This window comes from Castor canadensis, chromosome 12, assembly GCF_047511655.1.
Source record: "Castor canadensis chromosome 12, mCasCan1.hap1v2, whole genome shotgun sequence".
In the NCBI taxonomy this organism is placed as follows: Eukaryota; Metazoa; Chordata; class Mammalia; order Rodentia; family Castoridae; genus Castor; species Castor canadensis.
This window is the reverse complement of record NC_133397.1, coordinates 47,154,353-47,177,705: the sequence shown is the minus strand read 5'-3', so window position 1 is coordinate 47,177,705 and position 23,353 is coordinate 47,154,353. Positions and strand designations below refer to the sequence as shown.

The following is a 23,353-nucleotide window of genomic DNA, read 5'->3' as shown; positions in this document are numbered from 1 at the left end:
ACCCCTTAGAGGGGGCCCATAGCACCTCTTCTAGCTCAGAGACCCCCTGAATTCTACCTGACTTGACTGACACAGTAGGAACTCATTCAATAGCCCTTGAGTGAGTAAAAATCAGTACTACCCTAGGTGTGACACGGCAGTATCCACGTTCTGTGTGACTAGGTTTTGAGAAGGCAGTTAAAAGTGCCTATCTCCCTTGCCTGTTCTTTTTCACTGTGTAAGCACATAAAAGCAAGGAATATAATAATAATTTAAAAAGCCAGTGCCCTCCCACTCAGATCACTCTTCTCCAATTCCATGTTTTATGAACTGGAATTTTCCCAAAGATATAAAGAAATTCCAAATGCTTTATCATTTTCTGCTTCAATAAGAAGATATTAATTTTACTTCTTCAAACCAGTGGACTAAGACTGAATTGGGTGAGGATTCTATTATCTTAGATCTAGCAGGCAAAGAGGTTCCTATAACTCTAGCATGGACTTCCCTACACAAGGTCATAATCATTAAGAAAGAAACTAGGGTTTCAGGAGTACTCCATCAGTTCTCCCCTCTATTCATGAAAATTCTCAAAGTCAACACCTAGTCCAGTCCAGAGAGAAAGCATTTTATTTTTTCTTTTATAAATGCTACATTTATTTTCTGTGCCAACAGATAAATCACATGCTTCTGTCAGCTAAAGAAACGAAGGCTCTTCCCAGGCTTCCTTCCAGCGCCCTCTTCCGTTCCTCTGCAGAATCTCCCTGGGGCCCACGCTTCCCGTCTTGACCTCCCACCCTGCGCTGCCCACAGCTCCCTGGGGAAGCTAAGCCCCACTGTTCAGTGGACACTGCTCTCCAGGGAGGCACGGTTTTCAAACAGGCCACTGACGAATGTCAACACATCCTTAGTAAGGTACTTTTCCATGCGCTAGGAAAACGTAGGGCTTTCTTTAGTCTTTACCCACGACAATATTTATTTTGTCTGAACCAGACAGCCTTCATTAGTCAGCAACAGAGAGTAAATGGGACCTTCATTGTCACTACACACACACAAGCACAAACACACACTTCTTTAATACTCAATCTTAATTAAAAGCTGAAATAAATTTAAACAAAATAAAGAAGGTGACCAACATCTGCCAATCCTTTGCCAGGAAGAAAACCAGATGCTAACAATTACTTTGGCAGAATTCACAGACCTAAATGTTCTGCAAACACTTAAACCCCAGCGCCCCCCCAAACACTTTACCCATAAAGGACTGGTGAAAATATACATTGGACTGCTGCTGTGCTATTTTTAAAATTTGAAAAATAAAAACAAGTCCTGCTCAGGACTGTGAAGGCACCACACTGTGTGTGTGAGAACAGAAGCGTTTTACCTCAACCTTCTCAACTACTCAGTGGCTGGAAAGCAGGAAAGCTGCGCCCATTCACCATTTGCCTGCTGAGGCAAATGCTGTAGCAGGCATAAAATTGCCAATAAAAAGACACTCTGCCAGAAACCGCTGTGATGAGTAACCCAGCTCACCGACTGTCACTCATGTTCTTGGAACTAGTGCCCCAAGAGTTTTCTGTGCACAAACACAACATACACAGGAAGTCCTACATGGTAGGCAACAATACTTTAAAGACCAGGAAGCATACAATGTCCCTTATAAAATCAACTTTTAAAAGAACCAAGTTGGGCCAGGTGTGGTAGCTCACTCCTGTAACCCCAGCTACTCAGGAAGTAGAGATTGGGAAGATTGGGGTTTGAAACCAGCCCAGGCAAAAAGTTAGTGACTCCCTATGTCAACAAACGAGTCTGGCACAGTGGTTCAAACCTGTAATTCCAGTACTCAAGAGGCATAGAGCCAAGAGGCTCAGTCCTGCACAAGAATTACAAGACCCTATCTGAAAAATACCAGCAAAAAAGGGCCAGAAGTATGGCACAAGTGATAGAGTGCCTTCTTAGTAAGCACAGCCCTTGAGTTCAAACCCCAGTACTGCAACAACAACAACAAAATACCAAGTTTACTTGCAACTCTACAGGAACACATCTACTATGTAAAAAGCATGAAACTGTTGTACAGACTATAGCCCAAACTCATAGAATCAGACCATCAAGAAGAACTAGTTCTCAGAGACCTAGTTAAGCCTTGTTAAAAAAGGGAGACTTACTCTATAACTGTATTAAATTTTGTCTGTTTTATTTATCAATGACTGAGTATGTTAACTCTCCCACTATGATTATCAGATTTTCTGAGTATATACAATATCATAACTATTTTGTCTTCTTGGTAGATTATCATTATGAAATGCTGTTTTATCCCTGCTAACATATGAATTCTATTTTGATTGGCAGTAACATTTGCCTAGTATGTATTTTTCACCTCATTATTTCATACCATCTCGTGTTAAACAACAGGATCAAATCACATAGCTATGGTATCTTTATTATAATTCCTTTATCGCTTCTTCAAACACAAGCTGATGGTGGGGTGCCAGTGGTTTATGCCTGTAATCCTAGCTACTCAGGAGGCAGAGATCAGGGGAATCATAGTCCAAAGCCAGGGCAGGCAAATAGTTTTTGAGACCCTATCTTGAAAATACTCAATACAAAAAAAGGGTTGGTGGAGTGGCTTAAGGGGTAAGAGCACCTGCCTAGCAAGCACAAAGCCCTGAGTTCAAACCCCAGAACTGCCAAAAAAAAAAAAAAAACCCAAAAAACAAGCTGATAAGTCCAAACCCTATCAGAACTAAAATAACATTTATTTATGGCTTATTTCATACGGGGTGATGTATTTCCCTTGCTTTCAACATTCAGTCTCCTACAACGACCATTTTAGACACTACTGTGAGTACCTATTTTGCTAAGAAGGAAGGCAGAATAAATGAATAAACCAAGGCTTTGTAGGGATGGCACAAGAAGGAAATGAGGACACCAAGAGGATATGAACCAACTAAGAATGACTCCAAAGCCTAGGTTTTAAAGCAAACAACTTAGCCTTCCTTCTGTCCTAGTAATTCATACCAGAAAAGTACCTTAAAGGACTCCAGGCTCCTAAATAAGTGGGGCTGTGGATCAGCCCTCATAAAAGCCTAATTACTGCCTAGTGCAGCAGCTCACCCAGCCAGGTCCCCAAGCACAGACATTTAAAAAGGGGGCAATACTGCCCTAGGAGGACAGAAAATTCATTTTGGGAACAGGGTAGAAAACTCCCCTTCTTTATGTAAGCACAGATATACAGTACAACTATGGCATTAAAACGTCATGGATGGGCAATTAGAGAAAAAAAATGTGTGAATGACTCTTGGTAGGGGTGGGAATAGTGAAAAAAGATTACGAAACACTAGCCACCAGCAACCCTCCAGGGAAGGCTCATCTCCTTTAAGTACATGAAGTATGGAAGAAGGCCTTAGAAGACAGGAAGGTTCTCACTTTCTCACACTGCTTTGCACCAAAGAACGACAACTTCGCATCCCGTGGGTCCCCTGTGCCTGTCTGTAATGTAAAAACCCACAATGGCCTGCTCCCCACTCCCCACCATGAAGTATGCACTTTGGAGGGCCAGAGAAGTGTTGACCATCTTCTGCCTTACAACATTCAAAGACGAAAGCACCCACTTATAAACCTTCCCTGCCAACACTCAGGGATAACCCTTTCCTATAAGATGAAATTGGCCACTGGAAAGTTGGATCTAGCTTTATAAACCACGTAGCTTGGGCTCAAGTGGTGGAGTGCTTGCCTAGCAAGCTCAAGGCCCTGAGTTCTAACCCCAGGACTGCATCCAACCCCCACTCCTGTCAAAAAAAGAACCACACAACTTGAGGGACAAATCTTTTTTTAAAAAAGGGAAAGTTCAACAAGGTTCTACTCTTTGGAGAAGCAAAATTACCTTACTATAAAGGAAATTATTGTAAAAGACATCACTAGTGGGAAATACATTGACCATAATTACTTTTATTTTAAAACTATCTACCAAAAAGTTATCATCATGTTTAAGAACTTATTATTGTTTTTTTCCTTTATGATTGCCATTTGCTATTTTTATGAATGAATCTACTTTGTGTGTTTTATCTTTATCGCCCTTGGTAAAGCATTTCTTGGGCAAAGTTACACTATATTTTCATTTGTATTGGAGACCTTTGTCACAGTTCCTATTCCATACAGGTTTCTTGACTCCTTTTTTTTAAATTGTTGTGCTGGAGATATAATGTGGCAGTTACAATAGATCTTACAATATATTAAATATGTCATAATTGAATTTACCTCCTCCATCATCTCCTTTACTACCCTTCCCCCATTCTTGGAATAGTTTCAACAGGTCTCATTTTTTGACTTACATACATGTGTACACAGTATTTGCACCGTATTTACCAGAACTTGTTATTAAAGAGTATAATCACAAACACACTACTTTGGCAAAGAATGTAATACAGGCAGGGGTGGGGAGAGAACAGAGTATTACCCTGACCTTCCTCCATTTTACAGTAAACTCACAAGAAACAGTGAAATTATAAATGCAATTATTGAGTCCCTTAAATGAAAGGAAAAATCTTGATATACTAGGTTGAAATTTATCCTTATTTACTGTTTATGCATTAAAATTATAAACAAAGTACCTTATTCCTTTTCTCTGCCAACATACTATCTAAATTCTAAATACAATTTTACAAGTTCCGATCTTTTTTTTTTCTGGTACTGGGGCTTGAACTCAGGGCCTACACCCTGAGCCACTTCAGCAGCTCTTTTTGTGTGTGTGATGTGTGTTTTTGAGCTAGGGTCTTGAGAACTATTTGCCTAGGCTGGCTTCAAACCATGATCCTCTAGATCTCTGCTTCTTGAGTAGCTAGGATTACAGGTGTGAGCCACTGGTGCCTAGCTATAAGTTCTACTCTGTTAAAAAATCATTTGTATTTTGAATACAGATAGTAGAATGAGAAGGAAAGGTTAGCTTTTCCAGTATTCACTTATAAGCTTCAAAAATCACCTAATCTGACTCGAACTAATATTGTTAAAAAGCAATTTCCACTAAATATATGGCTATACTCATGTGCAAGATGTTTGAAGGTCATCCTTGCTTCCGCTCCATTTGTGAACAATTAAACCTGAAATCATTAACTCATTAATCACATCACAGTCTTAAGGCCACAGTGGGGTTTTTGAACTGTTTTAAATAATTGTTCCAGTCTTACACTTACTTCCAAACAAAGACTGTAATTCTAAAGGCACTGCTACCAAAATACCAATCCTGAAGTTCAGTGAGTTTGGCATTTCACTACCTTATTTGTTGTGAAATTTGTCAGGCTTGTGTGTGCCTAAACAGAGGACCAATAATGGGACGTGCTTTCTAGTAGGAAGCTGCCTTGTATCTAGAGCAACCTGACGCCAAAATTCTCTGCAAATCTATGAAGTGAAAATCTCAGCTACCTGAACGATCAAAAGAAAAAAATGTGTAAAATGGCAACAAAAAGCAGTACTAACTCAAATGTTATCTCACACACACACACACACACACACACACACACACACACATGTCAGGACCTTACCTGTTCCACTCATCTTTATACCAAGCACCCAGCACAGCACCTAAGTCAGAGCAAGTATTTGAAAACAACTGTAAAGTGAAATGGCAGGTAACAGGAGCAGTGTTACCACCCAGCTAACTCTGAAATGCAATACTTCTGGATCCCAGTAAAATTCTTTGTTATCTAAGGGACAGCCTTCTCTTTACACAGATGATATAGCAAAGGTTGAGTTTTTATTAAAAAATTATTTTCAGCTGGCACAATGCATGATGGGTCATTTGGGGGTAGGACTGAAGAAATCACTGTCTTCACAATCTCATTTGGATGTGATTTGTAACATTTACTTTAAATACAGACTACTTTAAGGTCATTTCTCTTGCTGTGCATGGTGATGCAAGCCTGTAATCCCATCATACAGGAGGCTAAGGCAGGAAGATTGAGAATCTAGGCTATCTAGCAAGACCTGTCTTAATAAAACAACACAAAACAAAACACAAAGATCATTTTCCTTTACAAAAAAAAAATGCCTAGAATCTATGGCTACCCAAATTTCTAGTTTAAATTTTCCTACTTAAATTTTCTCAAAGAGCAGTGTGAACAACTCTGCCTGCTTGGCTGAGCACTTCAGTAGCAAGCCTTTCCCTCTGTATGACTGGTGAGTGTTTCCCGGATGTGCTTAGAAATCCACAGTCTTTGTAATAAACAAAATGAGCAAAGGTTGGCTTACATATGATACTTGAAAGGGAGAGGTGGTGTCAATCCCAGGAAAAAAAAAAAAATGAAGAACATGCACCATTTCAACCTGATCAATCTTCTGTTACTAAAACTTGTTTGAACCTGAATATCATCTGGAAACACAGGACTGTTAAATTTACATATGCAGTCTGGAATGTATTAGAATTCTGCACATTACTGTTTGCAAAGGTGCTCAGTAACATGGATTTACACTGACTCCCAGAATATCTAAACACTAGTAGATAAGAAAAAGGAACCAAAGTGCCAAAAACATCACCATGAGTTTAGGATCATGGAGTAGCTCTAACAGAGGATTTGTCAACTTTAGCATGCATTCTCTGTTAGTGAGCAGCCACACACAGGTTAAGCTTGCTTCTTTAGGGCCAGACTATAATCCAGTCAACTGAACCAGTCATCCTCACACTTCTCAGAGTCACAGAATAACACACACATGTCCAAGGCAACACAAACATGGGCTTCTAATTTAAATTTGCTTGGCTCCCACTCTATTGCGCAAATGACTTCAAAACGAAAAAAATTAAAAAATAAATAAAATCTTAGTGGGGGAAGACTTCAGTCAGGATAAAGAGCAAAAGCAAAAAAAAAAATCAACAACTTTCCTTGCTCCCCAAAAGGAGGGCAAAGGCTTAGAAGAACGCACCAGAGCATCTAGATCACTCTGAATGTCTTAACACTCCCCAGTGATGCAATTTTGGAAACTACATTTTTCAACTATTTGCTTGACCAAAATCACATCCATAACCTCAACTCCTTGAAATATGCTACTAATAAAACAAGATTTCTACATATCTAAATATCTGCGGTGTAACCTGCACTTTGTTTTCCCTGTCTCCAAATGCCTTCAAAGCATTTGCTTCTTTTCTTAAAATCATCAGCAGAGTGAAGAATGGACCAGATGGCAGGGCAATTCGGAACATTTGGTGGGAACTCTATTAGCTTTCTATAATCCTATGTAGAAAGAAAAATCAAGGAGTGGGCAACTAATGGTGGATTGATTTTTAACTGGTATGTGACTATTATGGATTAAATTGTGCTTCCTTTTCAATTCACATGTAGGCTTAAACCCCAATGCAAATGTATTTGGAGACAGAGATCGGAGGGAGACAATTAAGGTTAAAGGTGGTTATTAAGGCAGGGCCCTGATGCAATAGGACTGGAGTCCTTTTAAGAAGAGGAAGTCCCACTATGGTCTCCCCCATCCACATCTCATTTGCACACGGGAAAGGCCAGATGAGTTCCTGCAAAGGGAGAACACAGAAAGAAGGTGACCATCTGCAAGCCGGGAGGAGAAGCTTGGGCAAAAAACATCGTGACAGTACTCTGATGTTTCCCGTTTAACCTCCAGAACTGACAGTGGGTAAATTTCTGTTTAAGCCATATATAGGATGTAGTATCTCACACGGCAGCCAAAGCAGACTAATAAAGTGAATGAAACCCAAAGCTGTCTATTGTGCCATTAAGCCCTAATCCTAATCCTTCCAAGGATCCTAGAATTTACTAAAGGCTTCCTAATCTTACTCACCATGGCCCTGCTATCTCTCAGCCTCATATAATCCTACAGACAAGGACAACAGATAAGGAGAACCAGGTCAGCCTAAACTTCCTCAGGGAGGGCTCTTCTGAAGCCCCAGCCTAGGGCTGCACTTACATGCTCTTGTTTATTTGTCCTTTACCACAATAGTGCTCAGTAATTCCGTTGTAGTTATTTGTTAAATGATTATCTGGCCTTATATACCAGTGCTCTGCATAAATTATTGGGTACTTCTCTCTTTCATCAATGGATCACTAGATAAACAACGCCAAGCACACCAAAGACATAGCTAAATACTTAATGAGTAAACTTTATGTTTAAAACGTTCTCACCTTAAATTCAAGGCTGAGTTCCAAACCCCAATACTATTTAAAAAAAAACAAACAAGTTTGTCAGCTTCAAAGAGTATTAGAAACACTTTCCTTACCAAGTCCTCTACTACCAAGAAGAAAAAAAATCTTCAGTTTACCCAAAGGTAAATTTGTCCAAATGTAAATTGTAAATAGTAAAAGCTAAAAAAAATCCAAAAAACCAAAAAACAGTAACAACAGATAAGCAGGGTAGTGGTGCAGGCACTCAGGAGGCTGAGGTAGAAGAATTGTGATCTTGAGGTCAACCTGAGCTACATAGCAAGGCTGTCTCAAAAAGCCCCAAAGGAAACAAAACTGAGATTAAACTCTTACAAATCAAGAGAACATATCTACCTTGTTTTGCTTTTTAAACTATAGAATTTTTAACTTCTATCACTGACTGCAGGGAAAATTCAAACGGCAGCTTTGAATGTCTAATTAACAGAGATTAGTATCTCCTGACAAATTTTCACTGCTGGCTGAGTAGCCATTCTCAAAGGGTGCTGACTAGAAGACTGAAGGAAGAGTGGTGGGGCAGAGCTGTAGCAAGGGCTCAGGCCTGGTCAACACTTTTCTCCTTACCTCAGAAAGTACACTTAAAGCAGCTGAAGGACCCAGGGCCAAGAAGGGACTCAGAACTGTTCAATCACACATAAAGGCCTGCATTTAGATTTTTAAGATAAAGTGTCCAAAATTAGCAGGTGAGAACTGATAGAAAGTTGAAGAAAACATGGCCAGTTGAATATAAGGCCACAGCAAAAGGCAAGCTTTACTATCAGAAATTAAGTGAAAGTATCTCAGGATCATGACCAACCCAAGGGTGTCCAGAAGGGGGCAGCCAGATTGCAAGACACCTGGGAGCGAGGACACTGACAGGGAAGGCCGAGAAAACATCTTTTAAGTGGCTTCAGAAACCCTCCTGGGGGAGATGGCACAGACTCCCTGGAAGGCAAAGGGCAACAATGATACACAGCAGCTCAGGGTATGAAGTTGCTTTCTGACAATTAGAGCTCTCCAGAAATGCAGAGAGGTCTGCCAAGGAGGTGAGCCACTCAACAGGGTGGCCACAGAGGGGAACTGATTGCTGTGTGGGAAGCTGGCTGCACACATTCCAAGATCCCTTCCAACTGACAGGCCGCTATGATTTGGTCAACCGCATTCTTGTGATCCAATACTACGCAGTAATCCTACAGTACTCGAAACTTGGTTCCCAAGGCGTGCACAACACTCCCTCTTCAATGGGCTCAGAAGATACTTCAAACAAATCACTTTCCATTTCCATTTTTAACTGAAGTTCCATGACTTTAATTATAACCATTCTTTGTTCGGGCATTTTCATATTAAGAAAATATTTGTATTCTTGTTATAAGCAAAAGTATTCTTCTGCAAACATTTATATACATTTTCATTAGGTTTCAAAACCGCACTGAAAATAATGGGCAAAAAGTTTTGAAAACAGCTTTTATATTCTGATGTGAACATTCATTTTTAAGTATACCACTGGAAATATTTATTACCAAAACAATTACTTTATTGGGGAATTCTACTTTTTAAATATTATAAGTATCAAGTAAAACACGTTTTTGTTTTTGTTTTCATTTTTTTGGTGGTACTGGGTTTGAACTTGCTTAAGCCAAGCCTCTGGCATTTGTTAATTTAAATAAATAAATAAATAAAACCAAAAAAACTTCCAATTAGAAAATACTGCCTATGCTGGTATGACTTCTCAGACACCAGTACATGCTATTGATTCTGAGTTTTTTGTCCTTCACAAAAGATATACTTCTGTTCCCTAAATAGATCTAAAGATATAAAGGGTTTTTATTTAAGAAAGTCATAGATCAGAATGTAAAATGGCTTGTGTTTCACATACCCTTGGCTTGCATTGCTTAAATGAAAACCTCTCTTCACCTCTTCTGGTTGAGGGGAGAGAAGTAGCCACATGCCAGGAACAGTTTCCCTAAGAAATTATTCCCTCACTTTTCTCCTGATCAGAATTTTGCTCTGCCGGAAGGGATGTGAACAGTCAGCCCTGCCTACTGCATTTAAAAAGCAGTGCACACATACCCACATTAATTATACTGCAGCAAAGTCCTAACATAGTGAGGGGTCTCAGAAGATGAGTGGGTGACAACTAAGGGACTGCAAACACCAGAAAGCTGCAGCATTTGTCTGGCTCTTTTAATGCAGTTCCCAGATGAGTCTTATCTTGTCCGTTTCCTGCAGATAGATCATAGAAGCACCCAAATATTTCTGAGAAAAGTAAATGGATACATTTGAAATCATCAAGAAAGTATGGGAAAAGCATTCATTGTAACCACACTCTGCTATGGGATGTGGAAGATTATGCATTTAGGTGTGTCTCAGGCAGCAGCTGGCTGGTTTTGCTTTAGGGTGATGGGTGTATGTTTCTGTTATTTCCGAATTGCTCAATAACAGCTGGAATAGTCAAAGACTAGAGAGGAAAGGCCTGTTCGTGAGACCAGTGATGAGAGCATGCATCAAAACAGGAACCTAGAAGGCTGGTCACTTTCAAGTTCAGAGATTTCTTGGTTCTAACTCTGGATGCTTTTAAACTCTGCTAAATTCTTCCATCTTCAGAGATGGGCGGCTAGTGTCAAAGAGGTGTCTCTGAAAAGCATCTTGTCCTCACCCTAGGCCTGCAGGAGGGCAGGTAGGGTGTTTGGTTCCCTCAGTTAGCTCTGACTATTGAGGCACTAACCAGATGATCAAAGAAACCCTTCACACTATGAACAGGAAGGCAGCCACTGGCTTACACAGTATGCTAAAAGACTGGCCAAGTTCCCATGACATCTTCTCATCTCTAAATGGGGCATGCAAAAACAAAGTTGATTATAAGCTATCAGAATAGAGACAGCAGCTTTGGATGGATGATTGAGGTCTAAATCTTTCCTTCTGTAAAAATAAGCTCAACAGAGTAAGCTCCACCCAGTAAAAAGATTTTTTTAAGACCCCAGGACGACTGAATTGAAGACTAAGAATGAATGTACTCCCAGTGTAAAACCCAAACTGAACTATGCCAGGAGAGGGTCCAGTTACACAGGAGCTCTCCTCATGGCCACAGGGAGAACATGGCAGCAACAACAAGGGCATTCTTCTCTCAGCTTAGTTTCTTCTTGACAGTGAGGCAAAGCCAACAAGCACTGGCCCTCTTTGGCCCAATGGCTCACCAGTCACACACTCCAGAAAGTTCTTGCTAACACTCAAAGGGCTTTACAGAAGCAGTGTGACCAACCCTCCCCATTGCTTCAGTGTATATTCCAAAAAGGGAAACAGAAAACCCAGCAAGACAAGAGTTTACCCTTGGTTTGGCACTGAGATAGATTTTGCATTAACACATCTCTGCCTGACTTCAGGGTAAATTCATTAATCTTTCTCTACATAGAGAACCTTGCAGGAGAACAGGCAGGGAGCTGTCACCCATGCATATACAGCCTCAAAATATATTCTCTACAGTGAGTATTTCTCTTTGTCTAAGTGGCAGGAGTTATCTTCCATCTCTGCTGTGTGCCTCTGGTGTCAGAAATGGATGGGATATTTCAGAAGCAGCCTTCTCTGATGTAAACCAACCCCTCACAGAGGAGGGGGTGAGCAGGTAAAGCCAGATCCTTCTTGACAGCCTGGCCACCCCATAATGCTATATTGACACCAGCTGCCCACTAATCTACATTCCTTAGGTCCTGACAAGACTAACAAACCTTCACCACCAGCTTCCAGATGATGGGAGGGTTGAGGCCTTTGGGGCCAGAAAGCAGAAAATCACCAGCTCCTCCGTCATGACCACAGTCCCAGACTCTTTGGTGTGTGTGTGGGGGGGGAAGGTTGGGATTGGGGAGCTAGGGTGTCATTTCAGAGGGCAATGAGTGTTTTGGATAACGATGAATTATTTGATAGACATCCAGAAAAAAAAATACACACACTTTCTGAGTTTAACACTTGGAGATGGATATTATCATAAGAATAAAAGACAGGCCTGGAAATGAACCAAAGTCCTTTAATCCAGTCTTGCTTTACAATGAAAAATGTTTTTTCTACCAAATATTCCAAGATATGCTCATTGTCACCTGCAACACAAATTTTCAGGGAGCTATTAATACTCATTAAAACTGTGATCAAACTTTTCTCACAAAAAGTCTCCATGCCAAAAAAGTGGCTTTGAATTTAGGTTCCACTTGAAATTCCAGTTCTTGAAATTCCCCAGGCACTTCCTCTGTGTTCTCCTCTATCCACAGGTTCCAACTCCAGATGGGAGTGGTTAACTCTCTGGTGCCCTGTGCCAGCAAGGTGTGTCCAGGTACCAACCTTCCATCAATCTGGCTACTATACCCAGGAGTGCCAAGCAGAAAGAAGAACAGGTAGGGAGGGCATTCTGAACAAAGTGCCCAAAACACGCCGTGCTGGAACACACCGACCCAGAATGTATTAAGTCCAACCTTTCTTTCTGGATACCACAAACCTGCACCTTGCTATCCAGCCAGGTTAGCATTTGATAGGTTTAAAGTATCCTTAATGGATAGGTACAGCATTGGAAATGGTCAGTTAAACCAAATACTACCTAAATTATGTGTATGGTTCCCTATTAAGGGAGAAAAGCGGTTTGTACAATAAGAAGAGATGACTAGCTATTCAGAGAAGCTCTTTTGTAATAAACATCACCTGGTATGGAAGTTGCTATCTCACTTAGCTAATTACAAACCTATTTGTTTCTGGAAGGGGGAAAAAAAAAGATGCACCTGAGGCAGTTTCTCAGCCTCTCACTGAGGTGGCTCATGTGGGAAAACAGAAGGCAGTATGTAGCAGAGTGGAAAGGTTCTTACTCATGCTCACTTGGGAGCCCAGGCTTCTGCTGTGGGTGGCTGCCAGGCCTGAATCTCTGAAGGGCAGTCCACAGGCTCCTTGGGAGGTCACCAGAGATCTCTTTTGTTCCTGGAAGGGGACATGGGACAAGTCGCCTAGCTGCTTAGGGCCTCAGTTTCTGCATCTATAGAGAGAGAAGACTGGACTGAGAAAGTGTCTCCCAATCCTGGCCACACATCACAAGCACTAGTGCTGGTGCCCTGATTTAGTTGTGCTGGCTCAGGTATGGTGACCATCAGGGTCTTTCTTCATCGTGCAGCCAAAGGCTGTAAGCTAATTATCTAGAGCTCCTTTAGCTTACACACAAACAACAAACTTCAGAAGCCCCAAACACCGATGAAGTCACCCGCGCACACACACCAGCATGGCGGGGTGAGATGGAAAAGGTGGAGTGCTCTCGTCACTAAGAATAATCACCTCCAACGCCTGGGCCTGAGAATACTGGAAGCACTCTGAATCTGCAGCCTACTTCAGTGATCTAGAAGTTTCTAGTCAGCTCTAGAATTTGGACATTCCATTTAGGGTCTAGATTTTCTTTCCTCTGTTGCTTGAAGCATGAGTCTCACAGTAAGGTATCTTAAACATAAACTTTATAGCTATTTAAAATAAGTCTCCAGCCAACAAATGCAACTACTTGCCATTATGGTTTTTTTTTTTTTTAATGTAAAACTGCCTAAGACATTGTTTCATTCCCTTACTCTTAACCGATTACAGACCACAGGAAAACACAAAACAAATCCTAAGAAATGAACAATTAACATAACAAAAAGTGAAAAGGATTATAATACCGAGATGCCAAAAATACTGATTACATTCCAATTACTATTTGCAATTTCATCTGGAAGACATATCCTCCATTGGAAAGTACCCAGTATGACAGCTGCATTGCCTTTTCAACTTTCACAAACACTGGAAAAGCTAGCCAAAGCCTTGTGCTGGCTGACATCCAGCGTTTTATTATTATGTACTATTAGTTCATAGTGAGAAAGGCAGGCTACAGGAAGGGGGAAAGCCAAGAAACAACAGGGACTTTGTAATCAGGTGCAGATGTGAAGGTTTCTTTATCTGCCAGAAAATGCCTTCCATATTATTTCTACTACCTGCAGCCTTTATTAATTAGGTAATTGCAGATGTTGTGTTTTTAGGACAATGTTTAGAGACTTAACTGTGAAACAATTTTTCTTATGTCAGTGGCTGGGCCATGCTAACAATTTTAATATTTTTCAGATGTAAAAGCAAACTGGTCAATTCTCTCTCCACCCCCTTCACTTATTAACAAGTGCTGAAAAAGATTTATATAAGCCAAATGGAACCGGTATGGTCTAAGCACAAACTTTTCAATCTTGTAAACCAGTAAAATTAAACACAAATGGAAGAATCAATATGGGTTTCCAACTTTCATTTACTTAAGGAGTAAAAATGTAAACAAACACCCAGGAAAAAACTAATATTGCCGCTATTTTATAAAGAGGACCCAACACAGGCAAAGGATCAACATCATCACCTGGAAATTGAAAGATGGATTCCTTCCAGAAGAGGAAAAACAGTAACCCTACCTGAAGACAGGTTGCCTCAGGACATGACTGCACTCCACAGGTGCAAAAGAAGAAGTGTAAGTTAATGGTCAGGAGGAATTTGCCCAAAGTCAGAGAGGTAAAAGGGATTTGAACCCGAGTGGTCTAGCTTTGGAGTCCATCCTCTGTTATCCAATATGGTCATCAAATGCTATTTAAATTAATTAAAGTGAAATAAAATTTAAAATTCAGCTCCTCAATCTCACTAGCCACATGTGCTCAGACATGGTCCATGGTGCTCAAACTGAACAGTGAGGATCAAGAGCATTCCAGCATCACAGAAAGCTGCACTGGAACACCGGTCCTTGCTCTTACTTATCTTGCTGCCTCTTGATCCATATTTGGCTCCAGACCCTGAAATCCAATCTTTGTGCTGTCCCAACCTAAGCCAACATGACACAACAGGTTTTTCAAATGGGACTCTCTAACACATGATCTTTAAGCAAAAAGTATACAGAGAGCAAATCAACTGCAGCTTGATTCTTAACAGACTTGGTCAACAAGCATGCTAGCTAGAACGTTTGTTTTTCCCTTTGTTATTTTCTACTCTTCTCCTGGCAGGATGTTGAAAGGAATGGTCTCCGGCTGCGAGGTCACTGGCATACTTGCACCTGTCCTGCTGTGCAGTGCTGAAACCTTGTATTTATGGATTTTGTAGCAGAGTTCAGCCAGAGGGTAGCCTTTACCGAAAATCAGTTCTCAAAATACTTCCAGATATTTTTCAAAATGTACAAGGCACACCAAAGTTCTTTCCGTAACACAAAGCTTTTAAGTGCTATCAAGACGGCACTAAATTCTGTGGCTTAGAAATGGATTCAGGGCAAGCTGTCCTTGGGGGATGACAGTGAGGAGTTATGATGTCTGTAATACCCAAACAAGTTAGTTACACCTTGGAGAAAAAGGTAGTGGCGAAAACTTAATTACTAAAAAATGTCATATCAAGTTTACTACATCTGAATCCAAATGATAGACTTCTACTGCCAAGTATTTGACAGGAAATGAGACCCAGAATAGGCAAACTATGGAAACTCCTAGCACAAAGGGGCAGGTTAATAAAGAGGTGAGGAGAAACACTCCTTGGTGAGTGGAGTGAGTCACGGAAAGGAGGAGGAAGGTGCTCAAGGGAGCTTGCTGGAAGATTTTTAAAACTACAAGGAATTCCTGTTTTTTCTGTGGCTGAACTTTCCAGTTGTAACATTGTTTCTGCATTTGTTAAATGAGATCAGTATAAACTATACAACAAAATATATCAACTCCTTTTCTAAACCAGGCATTTCTTAGGCTGCTTGTTGTCAGAGTATCTCACTGCTAAAGTACCTGGATTACATGCAGCTTATGGGTCAACAGATGACAAGTTTCTCTAGCACCTCTGACAACAGAGGAAGCCGGTGTGCTGGTTTCCTGGTGGGGGCCCCAGACCAACAACCAGGAGCACAGTGTGTAGAGGTCACATTCTCCTGTTCCACAATGGATCTTTGTCCCTGTTTACTATTTCCTGAGCAACTATTTCCATAAATAAAAGCCCAAATCATCATTTTTAGTAGTGATACAGCAGTCTATGGATACCTATGGATATACCATAACTTACCAAATTCCTGCTATAGTCATTTATTAACAAATAAATCAAAGAATTTAAAGTTATAAAGCTGGGCATGGATTACACATGCCTATAATCCCAGCACTTGGGAGGCTGAGTGAGGCAAGAGGACTGTGAGTTTGAGACCAGTTACATGGCAAGACAGCCTCAAAGCCAAAAAAAAAAAAAGTATAGTTTATTAAATTTTTTTTTAAAAGAGAAAGTTTCTTAATTTATATTACAGAAAAATAGCCTTGGTCTAGTAGACATCTTAACGAAATGAAGCAAAGGAGACCTCCTCTTCCATTTAGTGACTCTATTCTCAACAATACCTCCATGAGCATGTATCACACATTATGACCCTCTCCAATCATTTCCTTCTTTCCTTTCCCTTCTCCCTTCCCTTCCTTCTTCTGGTGGTACTGGGGTTTGAACTCAAGGCCTTGTGCTTGCTAGGCAACTGCTCTACCACTTTGGCCACACTTTCAGGCCTCCAATCACTTTCTTGAGTTTTGTTGTTATTGTTGTTTTGGCAGCATTGAGGTTTGAACTCAGGGTCTCACGCTTGCTAGGCAGGTTCTCTACCACTTGAACCGCTCCGCCAGCCCCTCCAGTCATTTTCTTAAAGACAAATTTCTAGAAGAAAACCTACTGCCCTACAGAAATATGCACTCCAACAGCACTGTTACGGAGCACCTACTACCTTCTACCCTGACTGACACCAAACCAACTACCATCTGCAGTGAGAGCTTGGAGTTATTTTCATTTGCATGTCTGCTTACTAAGTCATGATGAATGTACAATACATGAATCATTTATTTGGGTATATAGCTAATACTGCTTCAGTTTACTTATCTGTAAAACAGGAGTAATAACTGAACCTGTGTCTCATAGAACTGTTTTAAAGATTAAATGAGTTAATGCTTTTAACATGCTTCTAACAATACATGGGACATGGAGGCATTCAAAAAAAGTTATTACTGTTATTTATAGCTTTTAACTTATTTCTGACATGGGAAAGAAATCTTCCTTTGGGAAAAACAGAGTCCACACTGGTGGTTGACTTTTTGTAAACTGTACAGATGAGATAATCATTGCTCATTAGCCAAGAGCCACTATGTGTGGCCACATGTATTTCTAGAAGTCTCTCTTCATTTAGTTAAGATGTCTAATAGACAAAGGCTATTTTCCTGTAAAATAAATTAAGAAACTATGTCTCTTAAAAATTTTAATTCACTGTACATTCTTTGATTTACTTGCTTGTTAATAAAGGAAAGTAATTAGTTTTCCCAGAATTTTAAACAAAAAACAAAAGAGTTTGGTTAAGTAAATCATGATACAGGTAATATGTAAGACTAAAAATAGTATTTTATATGTCTACCAATAAAATATGAAGAAGAAAGGCTCAGATAAGATTGCAAGTTATAAAATCTTGACATTGTGGTTTTAGTTTTTGAAAACACACACATATGTGAAATACTATACACCAAAATGTTAAAGGTAGTTAGCACTAGGTCGTGGATTAAAAGCAATTTGAATTTTCTTATTTTTTCTAACCCTATTTTCCTTTGTTTCTTCTACCAAGAACTTTACTTTTGAAATGAGAAATCTTAAGTATTTGTACAGGTGGGATTCCAATGTGGTGTGCAGTTTCTTGGAGACGGCAGAGCCTCCTGGCGAGACAGACCTTTCTTGGATAACAAGGTTTTCCCCAGCAGGGACATTCTTTGGACAGATTTGGGGGCAGCACCTCAGAAGGGCTCTAGAGCTCTGAACCTGAGATCCTTGCATCCTCATCCCCAGAGATGGGCAAGAGCCCAGGGGTGACCTTGTCCTCTGCTTACAATACATACTGGGCACATATAAAATACACACTTGGTAAGTTTTAATATATGTATGTATCTGTGAAATGATCACCATAATCAAGAAAATGAGCAGATCACTCCAAAAAGATTCCTCATGCCCCTTTGCAGTCCATTTCTCCTAGTTCACCCTTACCCATTCCCATCCCTCCCTCATACAACAATGGATCTGCTTTCTGTCACTATAGATTAATCTGCATTCTCTATATAAATGGAATCATAGTTTGAACTCTTTTTTTGGGGGTCTGGTTACTTCACTCAGCATAATCATTTTGAGATTCAGTAATGTTCCTGAACATAGAAATAGTTTATTCCTTTTTATTGCTGATTAGTATTCCATCATGTGGCCATAATACATTTTATCCATTTGCTTGTTATGGGACATCTGTGCCCTTTCCAGTTTGGGGATGCATAAATAAAGGTGCTGTGAACACCAACATCTGTGTACAGGTTTTTGTGTGGATATATGCTTTCATTCCTAGGTATTCTAGGCTAATAGTTTCTTTGTAAAGAAACTCAATTCTAAGACATCGCAAGACATTTAATTTGAAAAAATTAAAAGCAATGAGCAAACACTTAGATGCATCAGGGGAATAGCCTCTTACAAGGATAAGTCTTGGGGCTGGGGAATATAGCTCAATGGTTGAGTGTTTGCCTAGCATGGATGAGGCCCTAGGTTTGATCCCTAGAACCACAAGCAAAAAAAATATGTAAGCCCTTTTTATAAGGGATGATAATGAGTCATTTCATAATGTGAACAGTCATTCTTCATACATTTTAAAACCCAATATTCATATCTGAAGTTCTTGAGTAAGTCAAGCCTACATTAATTACCGTTATGTAAAAACTTGTGCTCTGTCTGCTGTCCATTTTTTTCAGGATTTGGACGGTACCATTAATTGCTTCTTTCTCTGTAATTCTCTACAATGGAGCTGTGAGAGAGTGTGGCATTGTGATTCTATCAGTTGTGAAGGACCTTTTCGTTGTATGTGTTCCAAGCAAAGAATGTAACCCGCTCATGTGACTGGAGGAAGTTATATTAACTTTCTGTGTCTTTGACAGCCTACCTATCATCACCCACAATTAGATGTAAGACTTCAAAAGTCTCCTGCTTTAAGAGGCTTTTCAGCAATAAATGCACTGTAGACAGAAAAGCAATTTCACATGCAAATGTCTATCTTGGCACTTAGACTTGCACCTTCTCCTCCAACCTAGGTAAATTAAGAACACATAAAAGCATACAGTTTATAGAACATGTATGTAAGAGTAATCCAGAACACAGAACACCATGAGAAAACAGAAAACATCAAGGCATACTCTTTGAATCTATCTAAATGTAAAAGGATTGGGCTGGGGCATAAGTGGTAGAGCACCTGTCTGGCAAGCACAAGGCCCTGAGTTCAAACCCCAATACTGCCCCCCACAAAAAGGGTTGGCTTTTCTGGTAAATATTCTACTCAATATTCTGTAGGCACATTAAACTATATAATATGCACAATTTTCTAAACACGATTTTAAAAGAAACTGAGTATAACAGCATAATAGAGCAAAACAGTCTCAACAGCTTTTATTATTTCTTTTCAGGTTCAGTTCATACAGGCCAATAAATCTCATTCTTATTCCCCATGAAAGGAAAGGAAACCCACCCAGTAGTCAATGACGTCCACTGTACGCTTGGAATATCTTTGCTTGAGACAGAAGACATGTCCACATGTCCTCTCCATGAAGACTGCTATAATTTATGTTATCATCCTGCCTAAGTCTGAAGGCATGGACCACAGTCCTAAGTCAGCCAATACAAAGAGTAGCAAGTAGGTCAGACACCTGCAGTGATGTCATGCAAATCACAGTGCCTTTGAAACAGATGTCAAGTAAAACTCCTTAGGTGGAGTAATTCCTCTCCTCTTTGGAATCTAAGGGAAAAGGTGAATTCAGATTAAAATTTGTATGCAATAATATGCATTACTTTTTAAAAAAATTTGGCAGTGCTGGGGTTTGAACTCAGGACCTCGTGCTTATTAGGCAGGCACTCTACCACTTGAGTCACTCCACGAGCCCTCTGTACATTTTTTACAGTCGCAAAACAAATTTGAAGACAGCCTAAATATATAGTGTATATAGCTGTATACTTTATATAGCTATGAAAAAGTGTTTTAATTTTAACATAGCTACAACTCAGGATGTAACAAAATGAACACAAAATATGTAAAAACAAAAACTGTGGTGAAAGTATATGCTTATGAGCAAGTATAGTAAACCAGACCAGGAAGAAGTGTAACAAAATGTCAACAAGGGTTAGCTCTGAAATTCCAGGAAAATTCTTTAATGCATTATTTTACTCAGAAGTTACTATTTAAAAATCATAGTATTTCCCCAAAACAAGTATTTTCAAGATTTTGCTTCTTTTTTACCTCATTTCTTTGGAAACATCTAAAAAACAAACATGTTCATCAGCTACGTATCTTTAAGGGGCTATAAGTAAAGCCTGACCGGAAAAATTAGATTTTGGAAAGAGAGAAATAACAATTACTTAAAAATGGCCAGGCATAGTGGCTCACACCTACAATCCTAGCTACTCGGGAGGCAGAGATTAGGAGGACTGAGGTCCGAGGCCAGCACAGGCAAAAAGTTTTCCAAGGCATCATTTCAACCAACAAGCTGGGTATGATGGTGCCCGTTGTACTGTAACTGTCCCAGTTTCAGTGAGAGACATAAAAAGGACGATTGAGGTACAGGCCAACCCAGACAAAAATGTAAGACCCTATCTCAAAAATAACCAAAGCAAGAAGAGCTGGGGGCATGGTTCAAGTGGTAGAGCATCTGCCTAACAAGCACAGAACTGAGTTCAAACCCCAACACTGCCAAAAAAATAAAAGTACTTAACAATGATACTTCAAACCACAGAATATTCAACAAGATTAATTTAAACACACATGACTAGCAAAGTGTTTCAAATATGATGTTCAAAAGTTTACTCTTCAGGAACACAAGTTAATTCAATAATTTATTCCTAAATAATATAACCAACAATTTTCAATCAGTTCTCAACCAAGAGTGTTGATCACTACAACAACAGTTCATCCTAATAATCTAGCTGGTAATGAAAATTTTTTCTACCTAATTATAGGATAATCAAAAGAGGGCATACTTGAAAACCTTAAAATCCTACCAAGAACGTGAGTGATCTTGGACTGTTGAATATGGACTTAAGAGACTTTCACCATCTACTACATGAGAGAGAAGGTAACGCTTACAGCAGCAGCCTGCAGTGCCTGGGAAGTTTTCCTCTCAGTCAAGTCTATTAGCAACAATTTTTCTAGAGTCCAAATATTCAGAAAATATTCCTTGTCCTCAGTAAAGTCCCTCAGCATTCCTTGACTGAAATACTGTCACAGCTTCCTGACCAGTTTCCTTACTTTGAATTTTGCCCTACTGAAATCCATTCTCTTCTCTAATCTCTAATCCATTCTCTAAACTGCAGCTTAGAAGAGTGAGCTTTGAAAATACACAACCTGACCTAGAATCTCTCAGTGCCCTCTCCTTTCATCTCTTAGGTAAGTGGATTTTTGCTCCCTCACTCCTTAACATTCACCTCTGCTCTAGCCACAGCAGTGCCCTCCCTCTCCTTGGCTGTGTACCTGCTGGCCCCTCTGCTTACTACTCTGCTGCACCCTAATCCATCCAGGTAACACAATCATCTTCACGATTACCTCAAGCCTCAGAGAACCAGCCCCATATGAATGAGACACGCTCATTCTGTGACCAGGACAAGGACCATAACGCTACAGCATGGCGTCCTCCTCTGGATACCGACCGTGTCCTCCTTTGTGCCCCTGAGCACAAAGCTGAGCAAGGGGCAGCTGTTCGACATTCTGACTGAAGCTTCTTGCCCATCTATATTGCTAAAATGGTCGTCCAACTTACTGCATTGAAATACAGTCCTGCAAAGGAAAACTCAGACCCAAGGACAGCAAGTAGCTCTCCAGGGATTTCAAAGTGCTTAATCCCAATCAGAAAATTCTAGAGAACCTGACCTCTCAAGGAACTCTTTCATCACCATTTCAATTGGTTTCCAGAGTGTTCAAATGTCCTCCTTTCCCTGTTTTGTGGGCCCCACCAGAATAAAAGCACTAACAGAGAAGACCCTTTAAATACCTTCTGATTTAAAAGATCTATTTATAAAATCTCCAAAGACTTGTTTTCCATCCTGTGCATCACTGCGCCAGCAAAACTGAGCAGATTCTTGGGGGGCTGGCTGTATGAGATCAGCATGAGCAGCAAATGCTCAAGTATTCTTATGCTCCCTCATGGGAACACAGCTAGGATTAAATATAGTTTAGGCTTGTATAGGTTTGTGTAGGTCTCCTTGATCCAGAAAGATCCAGCTCATATAAAGTATCCTTAGGAGCTGGGTATGCAGCTTAATGGCAGAACATCTGTCCCAGCACTGTGAAAACAAAAACTATAATAGGAAGATCAAAGTAAAGGATATTTTCTATAAATGACTCAGTAGTATTTTGCAAAACATTACCAATTAGAGATTTCTATATTCATGCTCTTCATAAAAGCTCTTAATCTAATACTGAATCAGCCTGAAAATCAGAATTGTGATTTTAGCAGGGCAACAGTGGCTCATGCCTATAATCCTAGCTACTTGGGATACTGAGATCAGGAGGATCAAAGTTTGAGGCCAGCCCTGTTAAATATTTCTCAAGATCTCAATCTCCAAAATAACCAGAGCAAAATGAATTGGAAGTGTGGCTCAAGCAGTAGAGTGCCTGCTTTGCAAGCTCAAAGCCCTGAGTTCAAACCTCAGTCCCATAAGAAAAAATGTGATTTTAAAAATGAATAGTTTTTTAAGGCATATTGTTACATTTTTTTCAAAGCACTTTCAAATATGTCATTTTATTGGATCCCTTTTTTATGTAACTCATTTTTCAATGCTAAACCCAGGTTTAAAACCTTTTTTCTGGGGACTGGGGTTTGAACTGAAGCTTAAAACTTCTTGTCCTTAACTTTCTATTTCAAGAAAACTGGATTGTCATTTTAACTTCTCATGATAATAACACTTTTAATTTTCACCACACTGCAATTAAATGTTGTATATAAGTATGTTTGTTCAGATTAATCTCTTTATAAAATGAGTCCTTTGTAAGATAACAGCTTCATTAAAATTGAAAGTAGAAAAATAACTCATGGAAAAGTGGGAAAAATTGTTATTTTTTTTCCCTATACAAAATGTACCATCTGGAGTTATTCTGTAGCCAAAAATATATCAAGAGATAGGATTTTTTTTTTAATGGTAAGGGGAAGTGTAAATGAAATCAGAAAGAAGCC

At 39.8% G+C, this 23,353-nt stretch overlaps 1 protein-coding gene across 5 annotated transcripts in view; it reads right to left on the bottom strand.

The window, feature by feature from the left end:
- The window catches only part of Sptbn1 (spectrin beta, non-erythrocytic 1), a 173,006-nt gene that overhangs the window by 127,928 nt on the left and 21,725 nt on the right, over window positions 1–23,353 (bottom strand). The window contains exon 1 of one of the 5 annotated variants that reach the window (XM_020184678.2): window positions 12,965–12,986. The exons of the other annotated variants lie outside the window; for them this stretch is intronic. The gene's annotated coding sequence lies outside the window, so the exon portion shown is untranslated. Of the gene's footprint in view, window positions 1–12,964; window positions 12,987–23,353 lie in introns of those variants that run through there. 5 annotated transcript variants of the gene reach the window in all.